The sequence below is a fragment of the Antrostomus carolinensis genome, unplaced genomic scaffold, assembly GCF_000700745.2.
Source record: "Antrostomus carolinensis isolate BGI_N321 unplaced genomic scaffold, ASM70074v2 scaffold18879, whole genome shotgun sequence".
Lineage (NCBI taxonomy): Eukaryota > Metazoa > Chordata > Aves > Caprimulgiformes > Caprimulgidae > Antrostomus > Antrostomus carolinensis.
The window spans coordinates 36,570-45,246 of record NW_010339455.1 but is presented as its reverse complement, the minus strand read 5'-3'; positions in this window follow the sequence as shown (position 1 = coordinate 45,246).

Sequence of the window (8,677 nt, the reverse complement as noted above, 5' to 3'; positions counted from 1 at the left end):
CCTGCCAGTGAGGGCGGTTGAGGAACCCAGCTTAAAGCAGCCAGGAGAGGCCCAGCCATGCTCCGGCCACTGAGGATTACATCCCCAGAGCCTACTCTGGCTGCTCCACGGGCCCGGGCTGGAAAAGGGGATTTGTCCTTCTTGTTGATACCATTATAGGAGCCAACAGGCTGGCGTGAGCTCCCCACTTGCTGCTTTTTATTGTCCTTCACAAGGAAGTCGGCCACGGAGCCGGTTCCTTCCCGCCCAGCTGAAACCCCGCTGTGCCCGCGGGAGCGGAGCAGCTGCCAGGCCGGACCCTGTGGGGCCAGCCCTGGCCCGGCACCTGCAGCTTGCTGGCACACGCTGCCCCGGCCACCCGGCCCAGGAAATGTGACGGGACATTTGCATGTCGGCAGCCTGGAGGGACTGGGGGAAACTGGTCTCAACTCAGCAGCTCCCATTGCTGCTGCCCAGGATGTAAACACGGGGAAGAAAACATCTTACAAAGGGATGCGGGCTGTACACAACTATCTGCATTAAACACTGGCAGCCAAACCCCCCAGAGCTTTTGGCAAATTCAGATTTAAACTTTGTAAGTGGCCTCTGTGTTTTTAATCAAATGAAAGACCCCTGTTCCCCTCTCATCTCCAAACGCAGCATGTTTGAAATTCAGATGCAGAGAGAAATTTCACACCTTTAAACCCCCCCACCCCCCGGTTGTTTATAGCATGCATTCCAGACAACATGCTGTTCCTTTTTTTTTTTTTTTTTTTTTTTTTTTTCCTTCCTTTCTGGATCAATATGAACACCTTTAATACTTTTATAATTGCTTTCTATAAATATTATCAGAAAAATAAATACCAGGAAAAAAGGGTCATTTAAGTCAAAGGACAGTTCTATAAGGACAAACGGGTAGGAAGGGGCCCAGGGTAAACACACATTGGAAATTAAAGGTTTCCTAGCACCAGAGGAGCTCAGCTCTGCAGCTACTGTTCTCTAAGTAGCCATGGGAGAAAAAGAATTGGCTGATTCTTACTCCAGCTTTACCAGAGGGAATAGATGACATGATTGCCTGAATCTCCCAAAAGCTGTCCCCAAGCCTATCTGCTGTCTTCCTAATGACACTTGCAGTGGGGCTAAATAGCCAAGACTCATTTTTATAGTATATTTCAGGGAGAGTTTTATGGCAAAATTGATGTTTTCCCACCATACAGTCTCCCTGTTCCTAACTGAAAAGTTCCCTCACTTTTTTGGTTTGCATTTTGCTGTAGTTTTTTTAATACTGTTTAGCAATTACAGATCCTGCTCATTATGCCCTCAGCAAACTAAGCAGAAGAGGAGCTTCCAATCAAATTCATTGAATTCTATCTTGTGCAGCTCCCTGTTGTTTTTTTTTTTCCAGTGAAAAATCTCTGAGTATTTTGCAGCGATGCTATTAGTGAACTGCCTGCCTGCATATAAACAACATTACCACATTATTTCCATATGTCCAAATGATTAACTCAGCCTCTGCCTGTCTTAATTTTATATTTTTTTAGATAACTAACGAAGTTTCTTAAGTGTGCACTCAGTTCAGTGAGCTCAAGAGATAATGTTCAAAGAGGAGGACTTATTGGGGAATAATAAGAAGAGCTCAATAGGGATTTATGAGCCACTTTTTGGTGAGGCTGAACCCTGGGCTGAGGCCTGATGGGTATGTTATTACCATACACCAAATATTTAATTTTTTGCTGGAACAAGTTTGATAGCGACAGTTGACTTCCCCCAGGGCAAGTGGCCTCTTATGAACATTATCTTCACTGTCAGCCTTGTTGGGTGTCTTGAAGGACAAGCTGAGAACTAATTGGGAGCTGGATAGCAAAGGGCTCATGCATAGGGATGAGGCCTGGGCCATGGATAGGTGAGGTAAGGAAACCTGGTATTAACTACTTCCAAGCTGTAGCTGTTATTGGGTAATTAGAAGATTTCAATTTTCAGGGGTGCACAAACTCTGTTACCCACCCAGCCATTCTCTGAATTATTCAAAACTCATTTAAAAAGATAAGGGATTGAAATATAAGATGTATGCACATAAATCATAGTGAGATCTTGCCAGTACCTGCTACGGTGAAGAATGAAACCCAGCTTCCATTACAAACCCTTTTTCTCACGTGTTCCTAACTTAGAAAATAAAATAAACATAGAAATAGGAACTCTGAAGCAAATACATTTTATTTGGTCACTCCCCAAGATTAATATTTAGGGGAAGTTTGACTATCACCTGTTTACCTTCACCCAAAAGCCTTTTTTTCCTTTAAAAAGAAAACAAACAAAGAAATTTGTGATTCTTTGAAATTAAATGCAAAGTGTTCAAGTCAACAAAAGCCAGGATATGCAAAAGAGAAGTTTCTAATCACCTCATTGTCTGATACCGCATTTTGTATTTGTCTTTGTTAGGTTTAATATAAATTTAATTAAAATAATGTCTGTAGTTTAACTCATACCATGCAGACTATTCAGGAGGCTAGGTTTTCAAAGTCAGCAAGAGCCCTATTGAAAAGAGAACAGGAACTGCAGAACAGCAGATGTTTTAGAGAAAATCTGGCTTCTTTCTTAGGTAGTCATGGCTTAGCCTGATGAATAGAGGAGGCATCACTCTCCCAACAGTTTGCCCCTCTGAGTAAAGTTGCTGAGATGGCAATGGTTGTGCAGCTTGAGTTTTAAAAATTTTCTACAGTGCAACATTTTGAAGTTGTTGTGTATGTTTTCTCAATGTGGTGAGGTAATATACAGTGCTATGCTGAAAAAAAGGGAATTGTGCACTCACAGAGAATGAAATGATCCATTAGAACAATACATGTATTAATGCAGAATTTCAATGAATATTTAATATTACAGGAATGTCACTTTGAGTTACAGTTGACTTATAAATGCAATCCCATTGACTTTAATTGAGGGCAAAATTTGCTACTTCTCTTTTCTTTAACAAATTGTTCATTAAATGGTTGTGAGTTCTCTACTGAACCATGTGGCACTTGAAAACACCAGTATCTTCATTGCTCGTTTATAATTTCTGCTGAAAAGTCTCCATTAGAGTTGCAATTTAGGCTTACGTTAGCAAATGTACTAATGGAATTACCCTCTTTTGGGCCACTTTTTACTTTGCAACCACAGTTTCCATGTTTTGTTTTAATTTTATTTTCAATCCTTCAGGCTGCTTTTCTAATGAGTTTCCTTGTGTGAGGTGCAAGGGCTTAGGTGTCTGGATGCTGCAGGCAATACAGTGCTATTCTGTAAATCTAGTGCCTACTTAGCTGATGTTAGAGGACACAAGGTCCAAATGAATTTAGCAAACTTACCGTGTAATAATCTCACAGTGAAATGCATATAGCATCTTGTTGCTATTAAGAAATTAGTTATTAGAGTAAGAAAAACAATTAAAATTGGGTGCTATAAAAGTGGTTATGTCAAAGAAGGATCAGGGTCCGGGATTTGGTTCAGATCCTAAAGATAGTTTACAAACCTCTGTGGATAGTTTAGTAAATTCCTAGTGCAGCAGTATTTGTAGGCAACAAGATTGGTGGCTTTAACGTCTGTACATATTTTATGATATGAAAATATTGCAAAATAATTTTACATGGTTTGATCCTCATGGCACTGATGATGATACTTTCATTGATGGCTTGAGGTACAGCCTTTTTATCCTGGTAAACTAGTGAAGGTGTTCACCAGTGTTTGGACCAGCTCTTACAAATAGTATACCCCCTTGACTATAATTTATATTAACAGGCAACGTGGACACTGAGAGCTTGGAACTGCACTAATGAGGTCAATATTACCAGATGCTCAGCGATCCTATGAGATGCTGCGATATTTCTAGTGAAGTCAGTGAGAGGCTGAGTGTCAGCTCCAGGCTGGCTTGAGCCTTTGCAGAACACAAATTAGGTCCTATCTGCTTCTCTGCACTTTTGCTGAAAATGCTTGCTCTTTTGCGTTGGCTAGTTACTGCTCTGCTTTATTATTGTTTATGACAAAGTCACAGAGTAACCAAAGTCAGTCTTTTTATAATGATATCATGGGTAGTGATTTAGTGGGACATCATATTTTTCTGGGGGATTTTAAAAAGCTTGTTTTAGTCATCTGGAATGGAAACACACAAAGCGGTGCAGTGCCAGTATCCAGTTAAAGATCATTGGAACAAATAATGCAGCATCATACATAATAGAGTTGGACAGTTTATTTATTTGGAATAAAATACTGAGGAATTGCTCCAATTAGAGTGATATTTGTCCAGACCATCTTTGTTGGACTTGAGAAGAAAATAGTGTGCTCTTCTTGCTGCTCTTTTCTGGGTTTTTCTTTCTTTCCTCACACTTCCTTAATCTCCTGGCTTGCTTGCTTTCACGGCTACTGTGAGCCATGCAATTTAAGAAAAGACCTACCAATCGGGCTGTTGTGTTTGTTACTATACATCTGTATTCAAACAAAATAAAAGGCAGTGTTTGAAGACAGACAGAGCCTGCTGACATCACCATGGAGGTCTTTCTGAGGGCCTGGAAACCTGTCAAGTGTAGGGAGCGAAACAGGAGGATGCACACCTTTTTTCTCCACTCTTTATTCACACAGAAAACATCAGGGTTTGAGCTCTGTCTGCATCAGTTTCCTTCTGGACATGAACATAGTGTGCAAGACCACAAAAGGAGTAGATGGTATGCTCTTGAAACTGAAGACATGTCTTCAAGAAGATAACAGACCGTGGAGATGCTGCCCTGCTGGCAGCCAGTCTAGTCCTGAGCATGCACACCTGATTCTTGGTGCCTCTTCCAGATTCCTCCTGCCTGCAGTGCTCACTTCTGCTACCAATTTCCCGGCATGTGGCTGGCTGTATGAGCTGCAGCTGCAGTGGATGTCCTCGGTTTGTCAGTGTGGACTGCAGATGTTCAGCACCACAGCAAGAGCAATCCCAGAAGTTTCCTGAGGTATGCACAAACTCAGGGAGGGGTTGGTAGCATTTGTCAGGAAAGGTCATGGGCCTGGAAGGTGTCCCACAGGTGTTTCATTCCTCAGGACCTGCCCATTCCCATGTAAGTCACGTCAGAGTTCAGATTTAATTTTGTTTTCTTAATGTAAAACTTAAATTTAAAGCTTATAGCTAACTCTACCTCTTTCTGCTATGCAGAATACATCATGAACATAACATGTTCCCTAAAACATCAGATGAGGTTCTGGAGGGCTGCAAAGATCCATGAGCTGTGCAAATAATAACTGTAAACCCCCTGAGACTCCTGGTAATATTTTGACCCATTGTCCTTCTTCAAGCTAAAGAAAAAAACCTGTCTCACCCTGCATCTGCACACATAGCACTGGTATGATTCATCATGCTTTCCTTCTTTCTCAGGAGCTGCCTTCACAGCCATTTGGTCCTCATATGTTATTTCAGAGAACTGAATTGGGCACATTTTCAGAATTACAGAGCAAAATGTTCACATATAATCACAAGATGGAAGAAGTTGGGTTTTTTTTCAGGCACTTGGGCATATGCATTTGTTCCCTGCAACACATTTCGAGCTTCAGTGGTGGATATGGTACTCACAAAAGGGTTAATGAGTTCTCTGCAGTTGCTAGGTAATGCTGTCTTGTCTTTGGGACCACTTACTGGTAGTAAGTGACAGCCTTTTTGATGATGTAATGCTTAAATAGTAATTGTGGAGTGCATTAAATTACCTTTTTATTTTTCTTGTTTCCTTTAGAAAGCTAGGAAATGAAACATAAAAGCCTGCAGCATTGTGATATTATGGCTGCATGGATAAATCAACCAAAAGCCAGAAAATACAGAAGCTGAACATCAGTCTAAGGAGACATCTTCAGCTCTGAGAGAGTGAGCTCTCTTGCTAATGTATTGTAATACAGCTTTTGGTAAAAAGTACTGTTCCTTCGTAGTTCTTGGACCAATGCAGATTGAAATGATGCATGCAAATGATGGGTCACTACAGTAATTGATTAGGAAATTTCAAAAGGGCTATATTGCAGTTAAAACTTCCTTTGCTTACTTTTATTTTACTTTTCTTATTTCTGGTTAATTCAGCAATTAGAGCTGCTCTTACAAAACAACAAGCACTGTTTGGATTTAAATTACTTTTGGACTCAGACCAAACTGCTAAAACCCACATGCAGACCAAGGCGCAGCCAGAACTGACGTGGTCAGGCCAGTTCCAGAGGTGCATTCTTTGGATATCAGATCTGAAGTAATTGCTAATTTGTTCATAGGTAACAGGAAAACACATCAAAGTGAATAAAACTACTCGACAAACATTTCATTCTCACTTCTGTTCATTTCATTCAGCTAAGTGGCCCAACCCCAGATCCCTCCTTTCCTAACCTGGGAAATACTGGAGGAGGGAGCTGAGACTCAGTGGGATTTTACACCCTTAAAATCCTCAGAGCTTGCAAGAACCTTTGACCCTGGCTGGAGCACATCCTACCTGGGCTTGTTCTCTCGGCTTCCTGGGACCCTCTCCTCCAAAACTGCTGCTCACGCCCAGCTCTGTGAAGGACCAGGGCTGCTTTGCTGATGCCTGCCCCAAGGTTGCACAACCCCAAACAAGGCTACTTTAAAGTGAGCACAGCACAGGCACAGCAAGTGGTCCTAGATCGGCATGCCAATGCCTTCTTTCATATGGCCTTTTTCTTTTTCTCCAGAAATATCTCAGACCATGAAATAGCATTGGGAGTCTGGGGACTCGGGGCGATTACAAAGTGTCTGACTATCTTTTCATGCAGGCAGGGCAAATCCACTTGTGGAAGCCATCCCCGAGGCAGGATCTTACCCTAGATTAGAAAGCAATCACATAATGGAGAAGTAGGCATTTATATAGCTGGCACCCTACAAATGGAGAGGGAAAGATATTGGCAAGCACCAGGTTCTTTTTTTAATCTCTTTGTGTGATCATTTATGAACCCTTTGATGACTAGGAGAAACTGCAAGTTCTCTCAAACCTGTGTAATTGTGCTAGACTCAGCTGATGTGCCTGGATGTTGCTGAGAGTAGCTGTCTTAACCAGCAACAGCAGCAACCCAGCATCTTTGTACTTCCCATTTGTCAAATGAAAAGGTCGTGTTTCAGGCTTTCCCTTATATATACTCCTACAGTGTTGTGTTCAGTGGACACATGAAAGAAGACCAATTGCTCTCAGAGATGTGTGTGGGATTCAGTGCCAGAAGAGAAGAAGGCGGCTGCAGGCTTCAGCACCCAGCTTTTTCTGCCACCAACAAAACTAGCAAGAATAAAATATGCAGGCTGAAAGGAGAAGGGAAATAATTGTATCCTTACACGAGGCCTTCTCTGCTTTGGGACATGCAGTCATAATAATGGTAGACACTGCAAAGAAAACAATACACAGGATGAGATCATTCCTGTAGTCAGGTTCAGTACAGGTATTATTTACCAGAACTGCAGTGTACAGAGACCTTTTGTAGGGCACGTCTCTCCTACGACAGATCATTCAAATGCTAGTGGCAAGTACAGTGACTGCTGATATGAAAAAGTGGTAGTAGGAAAATAACTGACTACAGATTGTGAACCACTTTAGAGAGATAAATTTTATTGTACTAAATTGAGTTTTAGCCTGTATGTAGGTAGCTATACTATAATAAGGATGGTGAAGTATCACCATAGCTGTGAAGGGCATTACCAGTCACATTTGATTCCATTTGATTAGTTAGGAGATTTCATCCTACTCACCCATTTGTCTCATCTCGAAAAACATAATCCCCATATACAAATGCTTGATATATAATGCATCATCTCAGCCAAGGGAGCATGCGCTGTTTTGAAGTTGTCCTGTTTTGCACTCATGTTTCTCACCACACAGAGCAGGTGGCAGGTAAATGCCTGTTGCAGTGTGAAACGTCATCCATGGATACCACATCCGTCCTGGATGGCTGACAGAGACATGCATGTAAAGTGAAGTCTGGTTTACTGATTTGCTCATTTCTCAATTTCTGAACCCATCATTAACAGTGGTGCCATGTCTAAGCACTCGAGAGAGCTACAGAAACATTGAATGCACTGAGGGAAGAAGGTTTAGCCCCACAAATCAAGGTTTTCAGAGATCATCTCACGATCTCTCATTGTCTTCCACTATAAGTAACAAATTCACAACAAAGACTGATCTAGGATGGTAAGAGATTACTCTACTGCTGAAATTGAACTACCACTGTGGTACTCTCTAAAAATACTTTTCCCTCTAAGGATCAATGGTCTCCACAAGCATCAGTTACACCAGTGTACACTTAGAACCATCCTGACTGCAATGCCATCAATCACTATGACCTCTGCCTTCCAGAGAAAGGACACAGCACGCAAGCAGTCTGCCTGCCCTCATCCAAGTATAAATCTTGGCACAAAATGTGTCCCAAAATTATTCACCTGGTCTGTGATGCATCTGATAGTTAACATCAAATCTGCTGGTCTAACCACGGATACAGTCACCCAAATACCACCTGAAACAGTCCTGGAAGTGCTGCTCACAGGGAGATGGTGTGCAGCTCCTGCATATGGGTCTCCACAAGCAAGCAGCATTTCCTCTTCAGTTCCCTTTGGCTTGGGAGAGGTAGAACACTATTCTCATTCACTGGCTTTGCTGGAACAGACTTTGTCTTTGCTTTAGCTAGCACAAGAAATACATTGATCAAAACCAAGTAGTAGAATAAACAT